Here is a 26,292-nt window from a genome sequence, read left to right as displayed (position 1 = left end):
GAAACCCACGCAGACATGGGGAGAATGTGCAAACGTTAAGCTGGGAACAGAACCCGGGTCCCTGGCGCTGTGAGGCAGCAGTGCTAACCACTGTGCAATCCTTTTATCCGCATGATTTTTAAAAATGTGACTTTGGTGGCATTCCTATCTGATTGAGTTTTACCCACCCGACTGCAGTATTGTGATCTTGCCTTATTTGTCATTGTGCTTGATGACATGCTCCTAGCTTAATGGGCAGCACAGGCTACCTCCCAGCTTCTGTATAACCAGCTCAACCCCACAAGCTATAAAAACAGAGGCTCAACGAGGTAACAGAGATAAAACTGTCCCTGAGGCACTGAAAAGCAAAACATTATTACATTAGTACATGATCTGCCTCAGCTCCAGCAGATAGAAAGGGATACAGAGCAGTTATTAATTATACCCCAAGGGAGTCAGTCGAAAGATATGTGAAATGTTTTAATGAATTGTAGGAAGCAAATTTCAAAGCAAAAGAAAATCTATCTACTAACGAGAGGACAGTTAGTGAAGGGGCCCCCCTGAAACTTTTAATATAAAATTTTTAGGAGGAAATTGTAAAACTGTTTTTCTGTTGTCCAAAGGCAGATGCCCTGTATGTATCTAATGCCTATTATAATCCTTTGTTTCCTTCTCCTATTCGGCTTTTGTATTGATGGAATACAGGATACTACAGCAATAAAGGAAAAAAGGCTATTTATTTAACCCTTCAATTGGTGGTATGAATTGTTGTCATTACTTAAACACCCATATCTGGACATGGCTTTCTTTGATTTCACAAAAGACCTTTGACTTGTTGAACTGAACTGCCTTTTGGAAGGTACTACTGTGATGTGGATGCCTAGCTAGGTTTCTTACATAGCAAAATAGAAATTACAGTACTAAGTTTTGGCTCCATCACAGGCTCCTACCCTGTGAAAACAGGCATCAAAACAACACTGTGTCATTGCAGCAACATTATTCCCAAACTTCCTTGCAGCAGCGCTGCAACTTACTCCTGCCACTGCTCCCCCCCCTCCTCACCCACCCACCCCGAGTGCGGTCAGAGCTTTTGCAGTCATCAACTTGATGAAGGCCACAAACAAAACAACGACCACTTCTATAACAGAATAACAGTATGCTGATGGTGCACAAGTTAATGCTCACTCTGAAGGAGAACCACAATGGATAGCTGACATAAAAACCAGAAAATGCTGCATAAACTCAGCAGGTCTGGCAGCATCTGTGGGGAGAGAAACATTCTTACCTCTTCTTTTGGGCCTGATCTGGACTTTGGACCTGTCCCCTCAGAATAGCAGGGTGTTGCTCTGTATTTTGCTGTCAATGTAAACTGATCATCCCTGCTGCCTACTACAACCGTGTGCAACTGGTACTATTATCCAAATGGTCCTATTGCCAGGATGTGAGATGGGACCAGCTGCAGGGCTTAGGATAGGAATGGCACTGCAAGATTGCTGCATTAATACTTTTAGTGGTAGATTCTGATGAATTTAATCTTGTTTTGGTTTGTACTCCACATTGTCCTGTGGATTCCGTGCATATTACACAAAGTGCATTTTGAGTTCCATCCTAAATAGTTGCTACACAAGCTTAACTCCAAACTTTCTATTACGATTCAATTTCAATGTAAAAACTAGAATAAAATTGATTATTTTAACAACGATGAGAACGTTAATTTTAATTCAGAATTTGCCCAGTGTTAAGTGATGGGGGGACAATTCAGCGCAAAGTCTCAACAAGGAATCAGAAAGCTATTCCTAATTGCAAGCCTTGGATGGCTTGAGAATTACGGCATAAATCCCTTTGTAATACCACATTTAGCTCCTAGCTATATAAATACAATCCATTGTGACAGAAATGGTTACTGTAAAAGTAATATATGTAAAAATAAATGTCCACTAAATACAAATTTTAAGGAACTCCAAATCTCACATATGGAACAAATGAAAAGGTAAATTATTAGCAGAGGTTTTTGCAGAAGAAATAATTTGAAAATAGCACTCTAATCCTTCCAGGGTTTTACAAAGGCAATGTTTGAATTATGTAGGATTTTCTAAAAGGCTCAGCTGTAGCACTTTAGGCCATTTCATTGTTAATAGCTGCATGTTGTACATAAATGCTTATTTCAACAGCTCCATCACCTTGAAGCAATTAGATGGAGAAGAAAAGCCAAATGATGATTTCGAATCTATCGTCCCCGGACAATTTTCTCTGCAGATCCCCTTATCTTGAAGGCCCCTAGGTGTGGTGTGAATCCGTGATGCTGATTGTGCTTCAGAGCCTCTCCCCAGTGACCAGGCTTTGAATGGGAACCTTGAACGGGAAGTTGGCAGACTGGTTCATTGTGAAGGATATCACAGCAGAGTCTAGTCCGGCCAACACACATTCCAGCAAACGTTGCTGGCCAGCAATCAAGTGTGGGAATCTTGCCGTTTCCCCTTCTGTGCCATTGTATTGTCAGGTCAGTTGTAAAGTTCACACCACTGCCCGATCTGAAGTCAATTAACGGAACTTAGTATTGGCCAGGTTGAGGGTGCACAGTGATGGGGGAGAAGGGCAGTGAAGGAGATTTAATTTTGGATCTTCCCAGCTTACATTAACTTTAACTACTCATTGGACACAATTATGGAGTCACTGAACAGATATCTGTTGCTTCTATTTTAATCACAAGCTGTTCATTTTTCCCTAATGGTTTTCGACTGCTCCAGGGAAATGCAAACACTCAATTAGATACAGCTTCATGAACACCATTGCCAACAAGTACTTCACCCATTCTCCACACTGAATCCTGGTTACACAGTGAGTAAGAGCATGGTATTTCAGCTCCATGGGCTATCACAGTTGAATAGCCGATGCTCTCCTGCCTTTACTGCTGCCCACGCACATTTGTTTTACAGCAGGAATCACGGGATAATGAGCAGAAGTAGAAACCTAGGCCTGGATTTTTGCTATGGTGGAGAGCCTCAGCAATGTGGCAAAAATGGCAGGAATTCTTCACAATCGTGAGTCCTTCCCCCAAATATGGCATTTCCTATTTTCACAGGGGCAGCAATGGCCACAATTTGTAGAGACAGCTGGGGACAGCTGCCTCCATTCAAGTCAGATGCTGGTAGCCCAGGAACATGAATGCCAAAGCATGCAGAATAGACCTAGTGGGAAGAGGTCTGAACTTCACAGATTCGTTTGGACAGTGGATAAGGGACTCATATTGATCTGGTCTGGGGACACTAGTGGATGCAGTTAGTTGCCCTTTAGGGGAGGAAAGGTGCCCTTTGGAATTGTTAAAACTGGGCATAAATGTATGCAAAGACTGCATAACCCATTAACTGTTGAGCTCATTGCAACTGTCAAAAGCACCTGTCAAAATCAACTGTCAAAAGTACCAAGAGCACCTGTTAAGACGATCTGTCTAAAGTGTCAAGACAAACTGTCAAAAACACCTGAAAAAGCGAGCTCCAAGCTGTCAAGGCATTTTAAATTCCTGCCCTTTACATCTTGGAAAAGAATATCTGGAGGGTTAAAACAAAACGCTTGCTGTTTCACTCCATCGCACTAAGTCAATCTTTCTCTACACCCTCAGTATGGCTGTAACACTACATTCTGCACTCTCTCCTTTCCTTCTCTATGAACGGTATGCTTTGTCTGTATAGCATGCAAAAAACAATACTTTTCACTGTATACTAATACATGTGACAATAATAAATCAAATCAAAATCAAACCATCTGTTCATTAAGAGGACAGGATGGAATTACCAAGGAAATGGAACTTGTTCCATCTTATTCAGACTTGTGGATGGACATAAATGTGAAATTTAAATAATGGTGGAGTTCAACGTTGAGCACAGCTAAAGCTTAGGTGAACATTTGGCGAATATGAGACAGATGTTCTTTCATTTCATTCTTAATAGTCAACATCCCTTTGGTAAAGTGTAATATGTTGTTAGCAGACTTAGTGATTTTGTATTTAGAACTAACCCCAAGTATAACAGTGGATTCTGACTGGATTGTTTGCGTTTTAATTCATTTCTGCTGATATGTTGAGAAATGAAACAGAAAATAATTAAAGAGTCTGGGTTAAAATAGGGTCTGTGTTCCCGGGAATCCTGGACTCCCAGGTACCCCCACATTGCTTTGATTGATGGACAGCTCATCGAAATAATTTCAACATGCTCTCGTGCAGCTGGGGCTGTGTATGGCGGGTGCAGCAGATTGTAACGGGATCTGAATATTAAAAAGGAGACAGAATTTTTTGTTAGAGGTAGAGATAATGTAAAAGGAAGTCTGGACAGACGTCTAGAATCGCCCCCTTTGGTGAAGAAAAGCCTGCAGTTTTTATTGGCAGGGTTAACCTGAGGAACATGGAAATTTTTAAAGAAGAGGGCAGTCCTTTAAATAGAGTTCATGGATTCCAGGAGTTTGCCTATCATGTTAATAATGTCTCCTTCTGCACGGTTCATGATAGAAAATCAAAATAGTTTCACAGACTGACAAGGGGAGTGAAGGTGGGGAACCCCAGTGGGTGCTCAGGATCATGAAGCTGGCACCAGTAAGGACACAAAATAGCTTTATCAAATGAATACCTGTAAAGCATGTAATAGCGCACAAACATTAACGCAGAGAAATCTACTAGGGAGTGTTAGGTAGGTTGAGTCAATGGGGCAACAGGATGAAACATACAAAGACTGGAACTTTCTGGCCATTCATGCTGGCAGAATCTTGCAGTCCTGTGAGGACCCCACCCCCCTGCCCCCCCCCTTCCCACCCCCCCACCCCCCCCCCTCCACACCCCCCGCACCCCGCGGTGGGTTTCACAATGGCAAGGGGTGCATGCATGGGAAGCCCTGTTGATAACGGCGGGACCAGAAGATGTCACCGCTGGCTGCCTCCGCCACCATGAAACACGCAGTGGGTTGCATGGAAAACCCTGCCCAAAATATAGGAAAAAACAACAGACAAGAAAAGTCCAGTTTGATTATAAGTATTAACATTGTCACTAAATCAATAATCAATAAATCCAAAAAAGAAATTCAGGAGAAACCCCTTTAACAAGAGAGTGATCAGAATGCACTACTATAAGAGGCGGCACGGTGGCACAGAGGTGGCACGGTGGCACAGTGGTTAGCACTGCTGCCTCACAGCGCCAGGGATCCGGGTTCGATTCGCGGCTTGGGTCACTGTCTGTGTGGAGTTTGCACATTCTCCGTGTCTGCATGGGTTTCCTCCGGGTGCTCCGGTTTCCTCCCTCTGTCCAAAGATGTGTGGGTCAGGTTGATTGGCCATGCTAAATTGACCCTAGTGTCAGGTGGTTAGTAGGGTAAGTAGGTAGGGTTATGGAGATTTGTGGTCGGTGCAGACTCGATGAGCCGAATGGCCTCCTTCTGCACTGTAGCGATTCTATGATTCTATTCTATGAAGAGCTCATCATGTAGAGGGCAACATATTAGTATGGATAACTAACAGGAAACAGCGAGGTGACATAAATATAAAAGTATACAGTAAAAACTTCCACAAGTATAGAGAAATGAAAAGATTGGCAAAAGTGTGTTTTGGCCCCTTAGAGGGTGAGACTGTGGAATTAATAATAAGGAACAAGGAAATGGCAGAAACTTCGAACAAGTATTTTGGATCTGACATCACAGGAAGAGACACAAAGAGCAGTCTAAGTATAATTTTAAAAAACTGGTGTAAAGGGAGGAAAGAACTTAAGTCAATCACAATCACTGGAGGAAAAGTACTAGGAAAACTAATGGGACTGGAGCTTAACAATTCCCCCGGAACTGAAAACCTGCATTGTAGGGTCTTAAAGGAATTGGTTGCAGACATAGTGGATATATTGGTTGCAATCTTTGAAAATTCCCTAGATTCCGGAATGGTACCAGCAGATTGGAAAACGGCAAATATAGCACTTCTATTCTAGAAACACAAGATGCAGAGCTCGTGGTGTTGGGGTTGGAGGAGTGGTTAATTAACAGGAGACAGAATCAGGATCATTTTCTGGTTGGCAAACAGCTAACTAGTGGAGTGCCGCAGGAATCAGTGCTGGAGCCTCACTAATTACGATCTATATAAATGGTTTGGATGCAGGGACTGACTGTATTGTAGCCAGATTTTAAAAAATTATTTGTGGGACATGGGTGTTGCTGGCTGGCCAGCATTTATTGCCCATCCCTAGTTGCCCATGGAGGGCAGGTGATTGCAGAACAAATAATTTGAAATATGTTAGGTTGTGCTCACTGGAAATGAAAGGCATTCAGTCAACTGGTAAAAACTGCCTGCTGGTGCTCAGATGACACCCAAGTACAGAAACATTAATAGCACTCAAAGGGAACAGAATGTGGGTGTAATTATTGATTGTTACATTTATATCCCACCTTTAATTCAATAAAATGTCCCAAAGCGTTTCACATGAGCAAACTTTAACTGAACAAAAGGAGGCAACTGGTCTCTTTTTTTTATGATGGATGTAGGCGTACAGCGACAACTGTAATTTTACACTCAGATAGTTAAGTTCCAGGCCCAGTTATGGACAGTCATTATCCGGTGTAGCTGACAATGAACCTTACACTTACGGGTGGCACGGTGGCACAGTGGTCAGCACTGCTGTCTTACAGCTCCAGGGAGCCGGGTTCGGTTCCCGGCTTGGGTCGCTGTCTGTGTGGAGTTTGCACGTTCTCCCCGTGTCTGCGTGGGTTTCGTCCAGGTGCTCCAGTTTCCTCCCACAGTTTGGGACGTGTGCTGGTTAGGTGCATTGACCCGAACAGTTGCTGGAATGTGGCGATTAGGGGAATTTCACAGTAACTTCATTGCAGTGTTAATGTAAGCCTCACTTGTGACTAATAAATAAACTTTTAACTTTACATTTGTTTTTGTGTTCTCCACCTGTATGGGGGTTTTGAATTTGTGCTGAACTTTGATGTTTGATATTGCATAGTGTTAGATGTCATAGAGGGGCCCAGACACAGCAACTGGAGTAGTTAGAAGACAGGTAGTTATTTGAGAGGAGAAGGAGGTTTTAAGCTGAGTCTTAAAGGCTGAGAAGGAGGTGAAGAAGTGAAGAGATTTGGGAAGTTGTTACTTAAACATTTGCAGTTTAAATGAAGTTCTTCACAGAAAAGCTGATCCAAAAGGATCGCTAGGAGACTGGAATTTTTATATTCCTCTCTCATCATTGGACCATAAAATGGCTGTAGCACAGAAGGAAGTCATTCCGTCTCCATACCAGCTCTGTACAACGATAATTCAGCTAGTTCCACTCCCTGCCCTTTACCCGTGACCTTGCACATTTTTCAACTTTGGATGGTTTTCCAATTCTTTTATGAAAGTCGCAGTTGAACCTGCCTTGACCAGGCAGCGCATTCCAGATCCGAACCAATTGTTATATAAAAAGTGAGGAGGCCATTTTTTGAATATTAGGGATGAAATTAATTTTGGATGGCAATGTGAATTAGGAAAGAGGGAACACGTTACAGTCCACTGGATATTCTTTCCCTCAATAGACAGAGCTGGGATTCTCCCAAAAAAATTCTAAGTGTCAAATTTGCGTAAAAACTGGAGTAAATCCCGCTGATGTTTTCAGCGGGATTTTCAAAATGAATCTCCCACACGCCGTGCACTGCAGAGTGCACTAGCGTGAATCTCATTAAAATGCTGTGGGCGGGGCCTATTCCCACTGGAGAGGTCGGCAACATAGTGCTGAGTGGGCCACTGTAGATGCGCCAATCTGTCATAGCGGAGATTGGCACATGCGCAGTAGCCCACACTGCCAGCCTACCGATTGCTGGCCAGCCCTGTTGCTGGCCAGCCCCCCGACCCCGCATTGCTGGCCATGTGACACCCCCACCACCCGATCACTGGCCCGCCTCAATCTTCTCCCCACCCCACCCCCGGCAGGTCAACAACTCATCCCCCGCGCCGATGTCCAGCCCCGATCGCTGGCCTCCCTCCTTCTGTCACCAAGCCTGAGTACAGAGTGGCAGCGAGACCCCCACTGATCTCCCCATCAGAGGCCTCCATTAGGCCCTGCCCCCTCTGGTCCCACCCCCTTGGCACTGCTCGATGCCCAGTGGGCAGTGACAAGGTACCCCTGGGCATTAGCACTGCCCCATGGGCAGACCCAGGGGGCCAAGCTGACAATGCCCAGGGGGCACCCTGCTTACCCCTGCAAACTAGTGATTGCCACGGCCCCCTTCACTCCAGCAGGGCCGGGCCGCCAACTCCCCGCTAGTGGGAGCTTTATAAACCCTGCTGGAGTGAAACACGCTTGGTGGGGACAGGGGGTAGATACTAGTGGGCCCAGAGACTTCAGCCCTGGGCCCGCTAATCAAATAGAAATCCCCATTAACATAATTTATTCAGCTCTGCGCCGATCTCTGGTGCGGAGTTGACAATGCCGGAAGTCCGGTGGCTGGAGACGTGTGGAGGCCTTGGCGCCCAGCTGAAAGCCCGCTACATGGCCTCTGCGTGAGTCTCCCTCCTCCCCACCGAAGATTGCTCCCTGTGCCGTTCTCCTCCCCCCCCCCCCCCCCACGGACTTTGGTACCCTCCCCCCCATCCCTCACATCCTGATTGCCCCCTTTGCAGAGTTCCCTTCCCTCCCTCATCGCGCCCATAAAGCAGTTTGGTCACACCCTTGTTCAATCTTCCATCACACTCGCCAATTGCCTTCATTCCCCCGGCACTTTCTCACACAAATGCAGAAGGTGAACACCAGTCCATTCACCACCTCACACAACATTGCCAGTAGCCACAAGCACTCCTCTTGGGGAAATATACATACTTCCTCCAGCTTAGTATACTAAATTTCCTTCTCACAATGGAGTCTCCTGTACACTGAGGGAAGCCCAAATTAAGGCGGCATGGTAGCACAGTGGTTAGCACTGCTGCTTCACACCTCCAGGGACCTGGGTTCGATTCCCGGTTTGGGTCACTGTCTGTGCGGAGTTTGCACATTCTCCTCGTGTCTGCGTGGGTTTCCTCCGGGTGCTCCGGTTTCCTCCCACAGTCCAAAGATGTGCGGGTTAGGTTGATTGGCCATGCTAAAAAAATTGCCCCTTAGTGTCCTGAGATGCGTAGATTAGAGGGATTAGTGAGTAAAATATGTAGGGATATGGGGTTAGGGCCTGGGTGGGATTGTGGTCGGTGCAGACTCGATGGGCCAAATGGCCTCTTTCTGCACTGTAGGGTTTCTATGATTTCTATGAATCAGATCATTGCTTTGCCCAACATCTTCCTTCTGTCTACAAATATGATCCCAAATTTCCTTGTCACCCGAGATATTAATTCTCTGCCCTACTTCTACACTGCCTGTCTTCTTTAGTGGTCCAGTTAAATTCAACACCAGCTGGAGGAAAAGCATCTCATCGTCTTATGGGGCACTAAAACCAACAGACACCATGTAGCTTCTTGATTTCATTTGATTTGATTTATTGTTGTCACATTTATTAACATATAGTAAAAAGTATTGTTTCTTGTGCACTATACAGACAAAACATACCATTCATAGAGAAGGAAACGAGAGAGTGCAGAATGTAGTGTTACAGTCATAGCTCGGGTGTAGAGAATTATCAGCTTAATCTAAGGTAGGTGATGCGCGTTATCACACACGAGGCTTGAGATGCTCAGGAAATAAAGGCTTTTATTTACTGTTACAACGAAGCTACTAAGTATAGTACACGATCCCAGACTGAGGGGTCCCAGACAGAGCAGTGACCTTTATACCTCTCCCAGGAGGCGGAGCCCGACTGGGATGTACCATAATAACTATAATACAAGGTGTAACAGCCCAACCCTAACCCCAACAGCAACAAGTAGAACAACCTATCCCTAACCCCAACAGCAACATATATACATACTTGTAGTACTGGCCAGACCCTGGCTCAGTACTATCTAGTGGGAACCAACGATGGTTCACCACATTCACCCCTCCTTTGAAGACAAAGGCCGGCAGGGTACAAAAAAACAGAATAATTTGTCATCAGTCTATAAGTTCAGACGGTCAGGGGGACCGCACCGTCGTTGTGACCTTCTCAACACTGGTGATGACACCGGAGTAGGCACTCGCGGTGGCGTTCTCCCCTAGGCGATGTCCAATGGTTTCTCCACAGTCTCACGGGCCGGTTGACCCCGAGGTGATGATAATCCGTTGAGTTCCGACACGCCCTGAAGTGGTGACCATCCTCTGGACTCAGGCAAGCTGTACACGGGAGTAAAAGGGTTAAGTAATGGTCCCGATGCTGCCCGCGCCGTGTCCGGAGGGGAAACAATAGTTGGGGGGTTTCTAACAGGAGGTATGGGAGCGACAAGGGTTTCTACGTCCCCTGCTGGCGCCAGGTCTCGGATCGAGATCGTGTCCTCTTGCCCGTCAGGGTATGCCACATAGGCATACTGAGGGTTGGCGTGGAGGAGATGGACCTGTTCGACCAACGGGTCGGACTTGCGGGCCCTTACATGTCGCCGCAGGAGGACAGGTCCTGAGTACGTCAACCAAGACGGTAATGAGGTCCCAGAGGAAGACTTCCGAGGGAATGAAAACAGCCTCTCATGGGGAGTAGCGTTGGTTGCCGTACACAGGAGTGAGCGTATGGAATGGAGCGCATCAGGGAGCACCTCTTGCCAACGGGAGACTGGAAGGCTTTTTGACTTCAACGCCAGTAAGACAGCCTTCCAGACTGTAGCATTCTCACGTTCCACCTATCCGTTACCCCTAGGGTTGTAGCTCGTGGTCCTACTAGAGGCAATCCCATATGAGAGCAGGTATTGCCTCAAGTCATCGCTCATGAACGACGAGCCCCTATCGCTGTGAATGTAGCAGGGGTACCCGAACAGGGTGAAAAGATCACGGAATGCCTTGATAACCGTGGCAGCGGATGTATCAGAGCAGGGAATAACAAAAGGGAATCTCGAGTACTCATCAATGATGTTGAGGAAGTACACATTCCGATCTGTTGAGGGAAGGGGGCCCTTAAAGTCGACACTCAGTCTTTCGAAGGGACGAGTGGCCTTGACTAATTGTGCCCGGTCAGGTCGGTAAAAGTGCGGTTTGCATTCCGCGCATACCCGACAGCTTCTCGTTATGGACCTGACATCCTCCACCGAGTAGGGCAGATTGCGAGCTTTTACAAAGTGGTAGAGCCGAGTGACCCCAGGATGGCATAGGTCATTATGGAGAGCCTGCAAACGGTCCTCCTGTATACTGGCGCATGTTCCACGCGACAGGGCATCCGAGGGCTCATTGAGTTTCCCTGGACGATACATGATGTCGTAATTATAGGTGGAGAGTTCAATTCTCCACCGCAAGATCTTGTCGTTCTTGATCTTGCCCCTCAGCTTGTTATTGAACATGAACGCCACGGACCGCTGGTCCGTGATCAGGGTGAACCGTTTTCCCACCAAGTAATGGCGCCAATGCCTGACGGCCTCCACAATGGCCTGGGCCTCCTTTTCCACCGCTGAATGTCGAATTTCGGGGCCTTGGAGGGTGCGGGAAAAAAAGGCGACGGGCCTGCCCGCCTGGTTAAGTGTGGTGGCCAGGGCGAAATCAGATGCATCGCTCTCCACCTGAAAGGGGATGGACTCATCAACAGCGTGCATTGTGGCTTTCGCGATGTCGGCTTTTAGTTTATCAAAGGCCAATTGAGCCTCTGGTGTTAGGGGAAAAGAGGTGGACTTGATGAGCGGACGGGCTTTGTCCGCGTAATTGGGAACCCACTGTGCATAATAAGAGAAGAAGCCTAAGCATCTTCTCAGTGCTTTTGCACTAGTGGGCAGGGGAAGTTCAAAGAGGGGACGCATACAGTCTGGATCAGGGCCAATGACCCCGTTTTCCACCACGTATCCGAGGATGGCTAAACGGCGCGTACGAAATACACACTTCTCCCTGTTGTAGGTCAAGTTCAGGTGAGATGCAGTGCATAGGAACTTCAGGAGATTTGTGTCGTGGTCCTGCTGGTCATGGCCGCAGATGGTGACATTATCCAGGTACGGGAAGGTAGCCCGCAGCCCGTTCTGGTCCACCATTCGGTCCATAGCACGCTGGAAGACCGAGACCCCATTGGTGACACCAAAGGGAACCCTGAGAAAGTGATACAAGTGACCATCCGCCTCAAAAGCCATGTATTGTCGGTCCTCTGGGCGAATGGGGAGTTGGTGGTAGGCAGACTTGAGGTCTATGGTGGAGAACACCCGGTACTGCGCAATCTGATTGACCATGTCAGATATGCGCGGGAGGGGATACGCATCCAGCTGCGTGTATCTATTAATGGTCTGACTATAGTCAATGACCATCCGGGGTTTGTTCCCACTCTTGACCACCATGACCTGCGCTCTCCATGGACTAGCGCTAGATTGTATGATCCTTTCCTTGAGGAGCCGCTGAACTTCAGATCGAATGAAGATCCGATCCTCAGCGCTGTAATGCCTACTCTTAGTCGCAATGGGCTTGCAGCCTGGCACAAGATTCTGGAACAGGGAGGGTGTGGTAATCTTCAGCGTCGAGAGGCTACAGGCGGGGCGCGTTGGGCAATTTGGAAGCTGCTGTTCTCCCACTGAAAGCGGAGGGAGTGGCCCACCGTAATGTAGGGTTACACTCTTCAAGTGGACCATGAAATTTAGTCCGAGGAGTATTGGCGCGCAAAGGTGCGGCAACACCAGGAGCTTGAAGCGCTCGTAAACCGTGCCTTGCACCGTTAAATTTACCATGCAACTCCCTAGCACGGTGACAGACCGGGACCTTGATGCCATAGAAATTGTCTGTTTGACAGGTTGGATCTGGAGGCCACACCGCTTCACACCGTCTGGGTGAATAAAACTCTCAGTGCTCCCGCTGTCAAACAGACAATAAATCAAGTGGTTGTTTACCTGAATGTCCATCATAGACTTGTCGAGTCTATGAGGCTTGGCCTGGTCCAGGATGATCGACGCCACCGTTGGTTCGTGAGCGCCACTGCAGGCAGCTGAGATAGACGAAGATGACCCCTGCTGGTCGTTCGCGGTCGGTGCCGACCAACATGGCCGATCCCATAGGTCGCACATGGGTGATGGCGCCAAAATCAGCGACCCCTGGTGGTCACGCATCTCCGACTCCGTCGACTGTAATGGCGCCGTCCTGGCCTCGCACGTGGACGAAACCCTCGACGATGCCGACGACGAAGAACCGGGCTCCGGGGAGTCGCAGGCCACACTGCTGTTCCTAGAAGTAAGTTTAGATTGGCATACTTTCGAATAGTGCCCCTTCTTATCGCAGGCGGAGCACAACACAGCTTTAGCGGGACACCGTTGCCGAGTATGCTTCGCTCCCCCACAGAAGTAACACTGCGGGCCGTCCGAAGCTGCTGCCGTCGTCAGGCCCGAGTGTGGGCACGCCATCACGCAGCTTTTCGAACCCGAGGGACGAGGAGGGATTGGCGACTGCACCTGCCACGTTGTCTCCACGTGATCTTCAGGATACAATACTAGGCTTCTGGAGGCCGTCTCCAACGTATCCGCTAGTTCTATCGACTTAGTGAGGTCAAGATTACCTTGCTCCAGCAGTCTGACTCGGATATAAGATGATCCGATTCCCGCCACAAACGCATCTCGAGCGAGGTCGTTCATATTTTGGTCTGCCGACACTGCTTTGCAGTTACAGCCCCTGGCTAGCTGTAGGAGCTCGTTCACGTATTCTTCCGTCGTTTCGCCGGGCTGCCGTCATCGAGTGGCTAAGAGGTATCGAGCATGCATTTCGTTTGGCGGTTTAATGTAACGCTTCTTACGAAGCTCAAGGGCCCTTGTGTAGTCGGTGGCCGCACGGATCGCGAGGTATACGGTGTCGCTTACCCTCGCATGGAGGACCCGGAGTCTGTCATCGTCGGTGGTGACCGCTGCGGAGGCTGCCAGGTAGTCCTCAAAACATTTCAATCAGTGGTCGAAGGTGTTAGAGGCGCCCGCCGCACGTGGATCCAGTGTAAGACGTTCAGGTTTTAACATCTGCTCCATACTCTCTGTATCGTTTTTTTTTCGACGAGAGTTTACTTAACAGTAAATAAAATTGATGCGCGTTATCACACACGAGGCTTGAGATGCTCAGGAAATAAAGGCTTTTATTTACTGTTACAACGAAGCTACTAAGTATAGTACACGATCCCAGACTGAGGGGTCCCAGACAGAGCAGTGACCTTTATACCTCTCCCAGGAGGCGGAGCCCGACTGGGATGTACCATAATAACTATAATACAAGGTGTAACAGCCCAACCCTAACCCCAACAGCAACAAGTAGAACAACCCATCCCTAACCCCAACAGCAACATATATACATACTTGTAGTACTGGCCAGACCCTGGCTCAGTACTATCTAGTGGGAACCAACGATGGTTCACCACAGTAGGTCCATTCAAAAGTCTGACAGCAGCAGGGTAGAAGCTGTTCTTGAGTCGGTTGGTACGTGATCTCAGACTTTTGTATCTTTTATCCGAAGGAAGAAGGTGGAAGAGAGAATGTCCGGGGTGCATGGGGCCCTTAATTATGCTGGCTGCTTTGCCAAGGCAATGGGAAGTGTAGACAGAGTCAATGGATGGGAGGCTGGTTTGCGTGATGGATTGGGCTATATTCACAACCTTTTGTAGTTCCTTGTGGTCTTGAGCAGAGTAGGAGCCATACCAAGCTATGATACAACCAGAAAGAATGCTTTCTATGGTGCATCTGTAAAAGTTGATGAGAGACATAGCTGACATGCCAAATCTCCTTAGTCTTCTGAGAAAGTAGAGGCGTTGGTGGGCTTTCTTAACTATAGTGTCGGTATGGGTGGACCAGGACAGGTTGTTGGTGATCTGGACATCTAAAAACTTGAAGGTCTCGACCCTTTCTACTTCGTTCCCGTTGATGTAGACAGGGGCATTTTCTCTTTCATGCTTCCTGAAGTCGATGACAATCTCCTTCATTTTGTTGACATTGAGTGAGAGATTATTATTGCCGCACCAATTCACCAGATTCTCTATCTCATTCCTGTACTCTGTCTCGTCATTGTTTGAGATCTGATCCACTACGGTGGTGTCATCAGCAAACCTGAAAATCGAGTTGGAGGGGAATTTGGCCACACAGTGGGGAGGATGGGCACAGAATCACTGCTGTCATAAGTTCTGGATTATAAAATGTCAAAACTGATTCCCTGCATTCATGTCTGGTAAACAGAGCAGCTCACTGACTTCCTGTGAGGGGGTGGTCCAAACATTCGGCAACTTCAATAGCACACGTACATTGTATGTTTAGTTGCAAGGCAAATTAGGCAAATTATCATTATCATGTTTCCACAAATATAATTCCAGTCAGCAAACCCCTTGTTTTAAATTGCAGTTCCGTTGTTTTCATTTTAGACGAGACACGAGATGAAGCTTTAATACCGGATGTGCCACGAGCAAAGTGGCAACAAAGGCCACAGTGGCTAGTATTTACATTATGGGCTACTTGTGATCTCCCTCTTTAGTGACACCCTCAATCTGATCTGCCTTCAAAAGGCTGCAAACCAGAGCAGTTGTACTTTCCTAATACCTTGGGTTATTTAATCATCCAGATGGTTTGGCCGGTGCTGTCTGGCTCCTGTTCCCTGGATAGCTGGGATTTAGTGAAAGGATTTGGAGACAGATGAGATGGATAGAGCATTTAAAGGAAAGGATTTTATAGCCGTTAAGGGGTAAACAGTAATGTGAAGAAAAATGCTGAGAGGCCATGGTGATTGTTGACGATGAGTGTATTCACTTTGAACTGCAATGAGTCTGTAATATGCCCAGAGGTAATAATAACATATCTATTTATCATTACATCAGCTATAAATTCTGGCTTTGTAAGGTATTGTTGAGTAATGCAATGCTGGTCCACATTTCTTTCAAAGCAACTGTGAGATAACACTTGCAATGCCAAGAAGCAAGTCGATATAATTCATCAGACTGGAATTTTATCACTTCAGTCGAAAAATATTTTTGAACTAATTTCCTCTTTCTTTTTCCTCTTGTGAAATGATCAGTTTCTGACCAATCAATGACTTTCATTTTTTGAGTGACGTTGAGGAAATCCAATTTCCATGTCTATAACCTCGGAGCCATTCAGTGTTCAGACAACAGAATGTCTGCTTCAGCAGAAAGGATGGACCTATCAATGTTCCACCATCACCGTTAAAAACAACTTGTATTTCTGCAGTGCCTCTAAGAAGCATCCCAAGCTACTTCATAAATAATCCCCCCTCAATGCCAGCAAACTGAAGGAGATAGTCATCAACTTCAGGAAGCGTAGTGGAGCACATACTCCTGTCTACATCAATGGGGATGAAGTGGAAATGGTCGAGAGCTTCAAGTTTCTAGCTGCCCAGATCACCAACAACCTGTCCTTGTCCTTCCACGCTGACACTGTAATTAAGAAAGTCCATCGATGCCTCACTTTCTCTGGAGGCTAAGGAAATTTGGCATGTCCGCTACAACTCTCACCAACTTTTACAGATGCACTATAGAAAGCATTCTTTCTGGTTGTATCACAGCTTGGTATGGCTCTTGCCCTGACCAAGACCGTAAGAAACTACAAAGGGTTGTGAATGAAGCCCAGTCCATGACGCAAACCAGCCTCCCATTCATTGACTTTGTCTACACTTCCCGCTGCCTCAGAAAAGCAGCCAGCATAATCAAGGATCCCGAGGACCCCGGACATACTCTTTTCCACCTTCTTCCATCAGGAAAAAGATACAAAAGTCTGAGATCACGTACCAACCGACTCAAGAACAGCTTCTTCCCTGCTGCCTTTTGAATGGACCTAACTTATACTAAGCTGATCTTTCTATACACTCTAGCTATGACTGTAACACTACATTCTGCACCCTCCACTTTCTTTCTCCCATATGTACTCTATGAATGGTATGTTTTGTCTGTGTAGCGTGCAAGAAACAATACTTTTCACTGTATCCCAATATATTTGACAGTAATAAATCAAATCAAAACAAATCAAATCAAAAATTAGTCATAAGGATGACAGATGTGAAGCCAGAAAGAGAAATATTGAGAGGAATGACAAATTCCATTGACAACGGTGGGACCAGAACAAAGAACAAAGAGCAGTACAGCACAGGAAACAGGCCCTTTGGCCCTCCAAGCCTGTGCCGCTCCTTGGTCCAACTAGACCAATCGTTTGTATCCCTCCATTCCCAGACTGCTCATGTGACTATCCAGGTAAGTCTTAAGCGATATCAGCGTGTCTGCCGCCACCACCCTACTTGGCAGCGCATTCCAGGCCCCCACCACCCTCTGTGTAAAAAACATCCCTCTAATATCTGAGTTATACTTCGCCCCTCTCACCTTGAGCCCGTGACCCCTCGTGATCGTCTCCTCTGATCTGGGAAAAAGCAACCCACCGTTCACCCTATCTATACCCTTCATAATCTTGTATGCCTCTATTAGATCTCCCTTCATTCTCCATCTTTCTAGGGAGAACAACCCCAGTTTACCCAATCTCTCCTCATAGCTAAGACCCTCCATACCAGGCAACATCCTGGTAAACCTTCTCTGCACTCTCTTTAACGCCTCCACGTCCTTCTGGTAGTGCGGCGACCAGAACTGGACGCAGTACTCCAAATGTGGCTTAACCAGCGTTCTATACAGCTGCACCATCAAACTCCAGCTTTTATACTCTATACCCTGTCCTATAAAGGCAAGCATACCATATGCCTTCTTCACCACCTTCTCCACCTGTGTTACCACCTTCAAGGATTTGTGGACTTGCACACCTAGGTCCCTCTGTGTTTCTATACTCCTGATGACTCTGCCATTTATTGTATAACTCCTCCCTACGTTATTTCTTCCAAAATGCATCACTTCGCATTTATCTAGATTAAATTCCATCTGCCACCTCTCTGCCCAATTTTCCAGCCTATCTATATCCTGCTGTATTGCCCGACAATGCTCATCGCTATCCGCAATTCCAGCCATCTTCGTGTCATCCGCAAACTTGCTGATAACACCAGTTACACCTTCTTCCAAATCATTTATATATATCACAAATAGCAGAGGTCCCAGTACAGAAGACCCCATCGGCGCGCCACCTCCCGCTGTGAGAAACAAACCATTGGGAGGCCAGAAAATTCAGAATGGATCATCCATGATCTAATGAAATAACGGAACAGATTTGAAGGATTGAATAACTTCTTCTGATCCTACAGTCCTGTGACACAGTGAAATGTGAGTGTCACTTTGTGTGACTGCAGATTTTAGAACGAATGCTTTATGATAACATGCTAAACATGATGCTAAACTAGATCCCGTAACGGAAAGGTTTTTGCATACAGTTCACAAAAATAATGTCAGCAAATGGCGATCTGTAGAAACAAATAAACCAAACTGTAGATTCTTGAAAGTTTTGAGAATGAGACCCCAAAATGAAATCCTTCAATGAAATAGTTCTTAAGTTAACTTATATATAATTATCGATTGGATAGATAGTATTCAGGTCTGAGCTGTGTCTCAGGCTGGGATCTTCCGGCTGCACTCATCCCAAGACTGGAAAACCCCACCTGAGGTCGACGGTTTAAAATCCATCTCTGCTATTTAAAATAGAAAGTGAATATACAATTGCTATAAAATTACTATATGTACCACAGGACCATAGAAAAGTTGCAGCACAGAAGGAGGCCATTCGGCCCACCTTGCCCTACCCGAGGGCACTCAGTGCCCTTTCGAACCCCACTTTCCTGCAGCTGGCCCATAGCCCTGTAGGTTATAGTACTTAAGGTGCAGATCCAGATACTTTTTTTTAAAGAGTTTCATGTCTCTGCCTCCACCACCAACTCGGACAGCAAATTCCTGACACTCACTACCCCCATGGAAAAAGTTTTTCCTCATGTCCCCTCTACATCTTCTGCCACTTACCTTGAATCTATGTCCTCTGGTTCTAGAATTCTCTACCAAGGGAAACAATTTTATCCTGCTCAAACTATCTCTTCCCCTCCTAATTTTGTACACCTCAATCAAGTCACCCCTCAGTCCTCTTTGTTCCAAGGAAAATAACCCCAATCTATCCAACCTGTCACCATAGCTACACTTTTCTAGTGCTGGGAACATTCTTGTAAACCTCCTCTGCAGTCTCTGCCGAGCAATTATGTCCTTCCTGTAATATGGTGACCAGAACTCTACACAGTACTCCAGTTGTGGTCTCACCATTGTTATATACAATTCCAACATTATAGTCTTACTTTTATTTTCTGTACCTCTGCCAATGAAGGAGAGCATTCCATATGCCTTCTTCACAACCTTAGCTACTGTGTACTTGTACGCCAAGATCTCCCACTTCATTTGCCCCTCTTAGTATATTCCCATTTATTGTGTACTCCCTATAACTGCTTGACCTTCCTAAATGTATGACCTCACACTTGTCTGTGTTAAAATCCATCTGCTACTTTACTGCCCACTCCAGCAACCCATCTATATCGTTTTGGAGATTACAGCTATCCTCGACACTATTGACTACTCAGCCAATCTCGTGTCACCTGCAAATTTCCCAATTGTGTCCCCCACATTCATGTCCAGATCATTAATATATAAAACAAACGGTAAGGGTCCCAACACCAAGGCCTGTGTAACACCACTTAAAACAACTTTCCATTTGCACCGGCACCCATTGCCCCTTTGTTTCCTGTTACTAAGTCAACTTTTTATTGTAGTTTCCACATTACCCTGTATCCCTAGCGCTTTTACGTTTTTGACAATCTGCCATGTGGGAGCTTGTCAAATGCCTTGCTAAAATCCATGTCCACAACATCCGCTGCATTATCTTCATTAACCCTTCTTGTCACTTCCTCAAAGAATTCAATCAAATTTGTGAGGCAAGACCTTCCTTTCACAAATCCATACTGACCATCCCTGACTAGTCCATGCCCTTCTACGTGATAGTTAATCCTATCTTTCAGGATTGATTCTACTAATGGGGCGGCAAGGTGGCACAGTGGTTAGCATTGCTACCTCACAGCGCCAGGGACCTGAGTTTGATTCCCGGCTTGGGTCACTGTCTGTATGGAGTTTGTGCGTTCTCCCCATGTCTACATGGGTTTCCCCCGGGTGCTCCGGTTTTCTCTCAGTCTGAAAGATGTGCGGGTTACATTCATTGGCCGTGCTAAATTCTCCCTCAGTGTACCCGAACAGGCGCCAGAGTATGGTGACTCAGGGATTTTCACAGTAACTTCACTGCAGTGTTAATATAAGCCTATCTGTGACACTAATAAGTAAGCTTTAAACTTTAATTTGCCCACCACTGATGTAAGACTAACTGGCCTATAATTGTTTGACATTTCCTTCAATCCTTTTTTAAACAATGGAACTATGTTTGCATTTCTCCAGTCCTCTGGTACCTCCTCTGTATCTATTGTAAAATCATCCTCCGGTCATCTGCTATCTCCTCTCTGACCTCTTTCAGCAGCCTCGAAAATAATCCATCTGTATGGAAAAGTTATTAAAAGTTTTCTGAAACATGTTCAACTGCATTAATAACCTCTGTACAATTTCTCAGACATTTAACTTGTACTTTTAGAGGGAGGTGACGCAGAATCCGAGGTGGTCAGGGATAAACCTAATCATTAAATGTGGATATTTATTCTTTAAGGATTGTTGCAAGTGGCTTAATTCTGTTATCTAAACACCATTGGAAGAAGGGGTATCCATAGATTTTAACAGGTCAGTATTTTGTTTTGTGGGCACCTCTTTGAAAAGTCTACTTTATTTCTTCAGCGGCCTGAGCTCTTCTCTCCAGAGACAAGCAGAGATCAGGCATTTGCCGCACATCATCAGAGACATAGCATGACAATAAGCTGCTATGTGAGCACTGGAACTGGCATTCTATGTGATCCTTGTCTGTTAGCGCATGACATTGAGGGATTTCATTTGAAATCTAAAGAAACTAGATCCTAAATTCTATAATCCGTAATGATAAAGGGTGAAAGGTTGCAGTTTCAAATTCTATTTTCCAAGTCTGTGTTGTACTTTGTGGCTAAGTGAAAGTATCTGTCAGTTTTAGCACTTCTTGCACAATTACAAAACTAAATATTACACTTAGCACTTGAGAGATTTGTGGATTGATTTTTGAAAACATCTTAAAGCACGTCACGCATAGGGTGGCATAGGGTGGCACAGTGGTTAGCACTGCTGCCTCCCAGTGCCAGGGATCTGGGTTCAATTCTGGCCACGGGTTACTGTCTGTGTGGAGTTTGCACATTCTCCCCATGTCTGTGTGGGTTTCCTTCGGGTGCTCCGGTTTCCTCCCACAGTCCAACAATATGCAGGTTAGGTTGATTGGCCATGCTAAATTGACCCTAGCTTCAGGGGACCAGCAGGGTAAATATGTGGAATTACAGGAATAGGGCCTGGGTTTGATAGTGATAGGTACAGACTCGATGGGCTGAATGGCCTCCTTCTGTACTGTAGGGATTCTATGATAATGAGTTATTTTGCAGGTGAATTTAACATCCACTTCATACTCATCATGATACCACATTCAACACTGAGCTGAATTCCCAATAAAACTGTTTTTGCTGACATTGGATGAGAAATCGGGAAAAAGATACAAAAGTCTGAGGTCATGTACCAACCGATTCAAGAACAGCTTCTTCCCTGCTGCTGTCAGACTTTTGAATGGACCTACCTTGCATTAAGTTGCTCTTTCTCTACACCCTAGCTATGACTGTAACACTGCATTCTGCACTCTCTCGTTTCCTTCTCTATGAATGGTATGTTTTGTCTGTATAGCGCGCAAGAAACAATACTTTTCACTGTATGTTAATATGTGTGACAATAATAAATCAAATCAAATCAAATCACATGAATGCCATCCAGGATGTGAGGAAATACCATGCTCTTTTTGAAATGTAATGGGATTTTGAGTTTCCATTTAATTGTCAAAAAGGGTAGACAGCCCCATAAATAAATGTAAAGCAAAGACTTATTTATTTATTCTTGTCACAAGTAGTTTTACATTAACACTGCAATAAAGTTACTGTGAAAATCCCCGAGTCGCCACACTCCAACGCCTGTTCGGGTTACACTGAGGGAGAATTTAGCATGGCCAATACGCCTAACCAGCACGCCTTTCAGATTGTGGGAAGAAACCGGAGCACCCGGAGTAAACCCACGCAGACACGGGGAGAACGTGCAAATTCCACACAGAAAGTGACTCAAGTCAGGAATCAAACCAAGGTCCCTGGTGCTGCGAGGTAGCAGTGCTAGCCACTGTGCCACCGTGCCGATTTAATGGGCAATCAAATAACCAGTTAGTTTCAACAAATCAAACCTGGTTCAGTCCATGAAGTGACTACTCAGTGAGACAGGCTGCACTTGTTGCTTCCAAATCTACCAATGGAAAAGTTGGAAGCCTGTGAGGTAACTGTTTTTAATCTATATGGAAACTTCTACAATGTAAAAGGCCTTTTCTGATCTTGTTGAGGTAAAATAAAACTTGTATCAATATAGAGACATGCTGGGGAGCGCATTCCCTTTGACAAATCCTTCCACCTCATGCAGCTGCCTGATGCTTGTTCACCTAATCACATCTGGATGCAGACTTACATGCTGTACATAATCCTCACTAATTCATTATCACAGCTCTCAACTCAGCTTGCGAGAGGAAGCCGTATATAGAAACATAGAAACCCTACAGTGCAGAAGGAGGCCATTCGGCCCATCGTGTCTGCACCCACCACAATCCCACCCAGGCCCTACCCCCACATATTTACCCGCTAATCCCTCTAACTACACATCTCAGGGACAATTTTTAACCTGGCCAATCAACCTAACCCGCACATCTTTGGACTGTGGGAGGAAACCGGAGCACCCGGAGGAAACCCACGCAGACACGAGGAGAATGTGCAAACTCCACACAGACAGTGACCCGAGCCAGGAATCGAACCCGGGACCCTGGAGCTATGAAGCAGCAGTGCTAACCACTGTGCTACCGTGCCGCCCTATATTATATTATATATAATAAATATATAATGCATACAGAAGAAGACTCCTCCATCCCTGTCCTCTTGCCCCCAAGAGGTCCGAGAAATCTTCAGCAGAGAGACAATTGATGAAGCCGATTTATGCAGAAGTCGCAAGTCTCAGTTCAGGGTTTATAATAAACCTTCTCTGTCCTATCTTCCTCAGCCTATTCACACACTAGTAATAAAGCATAGACCAAAACACAGTTCCATGAAACTTCATCTGAAGGTCTCTGACCAAATATATAATTGCACTATATACTCATTTTCCTCAGGGAGTGGGTTAAGCAATGGAGAAAACCAACTTTTGACCGGATGCAGCATCCATCACCAACTTTCCAAACGTTCAGGTATATCCATCCCAAAAGATTTTGATATTCGGGAGAAGCAGAGTACAAAGGTCATGTAAGCAGGAGCAAGCTAAAGTGGCAGAAGGCATGTATAAATTTGTTTTCTGGAGGCCATTACTGACCCCCTCAGCTGATGAGAAAATGGTTCCAGATCTTGAGAAACCTCTTCAAAGAGGATCATTTCAGAGCAGCAAAGAATGTTGCAGTTATTTGACAACAACATGCAATCTTTAACAGAGACCATGGCTGAGCGGTAATATTGCCAGATTGTTAATCCAGAAACTCAGCTACTGTTCTGGGGACTCGGGTTCAAATCCTGCCACGGCAGATAGTGGAATTTGACTTCAATAAAAAATATCTGGTAATAAGAATCTACTGGTGACCATGAAACCATTGTCAGAAAAACCCATCTGGTTCACTAAGGGAAGGAAATCTGCCGTCTTTACCTGGTCTGACCTACATGCGACTCCAGAGCCACAGCAATCTGGTTGACTCTCAAATGTCCTCGGACAGCTAGGGATGGATAATAAATGATGGCCAGCCAGCGATTCCCATGTTCCACGAATGAATAAAAAAATGATGATGACAGGTGTGCCAGAGTCCATCATACATATCTGTGTTATGTGGATGAATTGAGTTGAAGCAACACAGTATATCATGAGGAAACTGGTAACTGCAGAGCCACCTCCAACAGAGTCTCCTTCAGATCACTCGGCATTTCTCAGGAATGCTCAGATTGTTGCAGTGGTGAATTTGGTCTCCAATGTACAAAAGACACGTGCAATGTACAACTCTGGTTGAGAAGTCATATGGAAATAACCATTGATATGAGGTTTAAGGATCCCATCTTGCCTCTCGTGGATGCAGAGCACCCTGATATATTCTTGTCACAAAGCTGACGCATGAGGTTTGATTGCAGAGTAATCACTCTGATACCAAGTGGAAGAACTGAGTGCCAAAAATGTAAACTTAATTGGCAGGTTGTTTGTATTACATCCAATAGATTATCCATATTGCAGCTTCATTGCTCCAGGAATAGAGAGGGTGGATAGTGGGCCCAATGGCAGTGGTGCCAATCTAGTGAACTCCTCTGTTCAAGACGGTATTGAGCATCTTGAGTGCTGTTGCAGTTGCGCCCATGTGGTGACTGATGCGCGATATAACACACGAGAGGCTGGATGTACTCGGGAAATAAAGGCTTTTATTGCCAACAATAACAGAGCTACCATATACAGTATACGATCCCAGACTAAAAGGGTCACCAGGCAGAGCAGTGACCTTTATACCTCTCCCAGGAGGCGGAGCCGACTGGGGTGTACCATTAGGACTATATTAACAGGTAGAACAGCCCAACCCTAACCCCAACAGTAACATATATACAGACTCATAGTACTGGCCAGACCATGGCTCAGCACTACCTGGTGGGAACCAACAATGGTTCACCACAGTGACTATTCTGCATCACTTCTGATTTGAGAATTGTAGACTGAACAGAGACACTCTCAAAGTTCTTACAGAGTGCAGAGCCTCTGTCCTACTTTTGTATTCATGGTGTTGATAAAGCTGGTCCAATTAAGCTTCTGGTCAATGGTGACACTTAAGAAGTTGATGGGTTGAATTCTTTGTGATGGGGTCAATGAAATTCAGGTGGAGGGGCTTGGGACCTTTCTTGTTGGAGGTTATTGGCAAGGACAATCAAGTGTAAGTGTCACCGGCAGCTAATCTGCTTCTGCCACCTTTCTACTCAACAATGAAAATTACAATTTATCTATTTGTCTTCTGAAGGATCGAGATGAAGTCTCCTACCTATAATATCCTAAACAGCCTTATCTGTGTTAGGTAAATTAGCATACCACAAAGTTCAAGGTCAAGCAGATTATCATAGAATCCCTATAGTGCAAAAGAAGGCTATTCAGCCTATCAAGCCTGCACCAACAACAATCCCATCCAGGCCCCATCTTGGTAACCCCAGGTATTTATCCTGATTCCCCCTGATGCTAAGGGAGAATTTAGCATGGCCAATCCACCTAACCTGCCCATCTTTGGACTGTGGGAGGAAACCAGAGCACCCGGGGGAAATCCACACAGACACAGGGAGAATGTGCAGACTCCGCACAGTCACCCAGGCCAGAATGAAACCCGGGTCCCTGTTGCTGTGAGACAGCAGTGCTAACCACCGTGCCACCCCTTATATTGGCTCTCTCATCAACCGATTTAGGCCAAGACCGGCAATAATCCTTTGAAATTTCAGCCTGTGCTATTACCAAGCCACTCAATGGTGAACACCCTCAGTCAGAATGGTTCATTCAGTCCTTTTTACAATTAGGATTAAACATGGAAAAGTAGCGATCCATCAGGTGTGGGTCTGGGTTAAAAATTATACACAAATCTCGAAATACTCTTAAATATAATTAAATTACATTTAAGTATGTTCGCCCAATTAATTTCATGGCCTTCTAACATCTTCCTTCATGTCATTCTGCTCAACTATATAAAACGGGCATTGGCCGGGATTCTCTGATCTTGTTCATCCCACCGCTGCTGCCAGCAAAGAACGGAGAATTTGGCGCTCAGCCAAAACTCCATTCACTGCAGCGTGACCGGAGAATCCCAGCCCCGGACGAGGTTGGAGAATTCTGGCCATTATCTGTGCCTGCTTTCTGTTTACTTGCAAACTTAAATTCTGGTTAGCTACAGATTTGTATTATTCAATTCAAACAATTCAATTTAATTATTATTCAATTTAAACAATTCAATTAATTGTTTGACTTCTCGTGCTGCGGTTTCTACACCGTGTTCTCATTACTATCTTCCTACACAGGGTGGGTGAGAGTGCACCATCTTGATTCACTCCTTTTTCAGAATCGAAAACCTCAGTCAGTCTTTGATCTGCCCTTATACAGATCTTGGTGCAGGACGATGCATTCTGGATAAACGCCAAGATGTTGCCATGTA

At 45.7% G+C, this 26,292-nt stretch overlaps 1 long non-coding RNA gene across 1 annotated transcript in view; it reads left to right on the top strand.

Annotated features, from left to right (window-relative positions):
- LOC144493486 (uncharacterized) overlaps nucleotides 1–26,292 on the top strand; it is a 154,872-nt gene that overhangs the window by 34,302 nt on the left and 94,278 nt on the right. The window lies entirely within an intron of this gene.

Source organism: Mustelus asterias, chromosome 5, assembly GCF_964213995.1.
Source record: "Mustelus asterias chromosome 5, sMusAst1.hap1.1, whole genome shotgun sequence".
Classification (NCBI taxonomy): Eukaryota; Metazoa; Chordata; class Chondrichthyes; order Carcharhiniformes; family Triakidae; genus Mustelus; species Mustelus asterias.
This window is presented reverse-complemented; position numbering and strand designations above follow the sequence as displayed.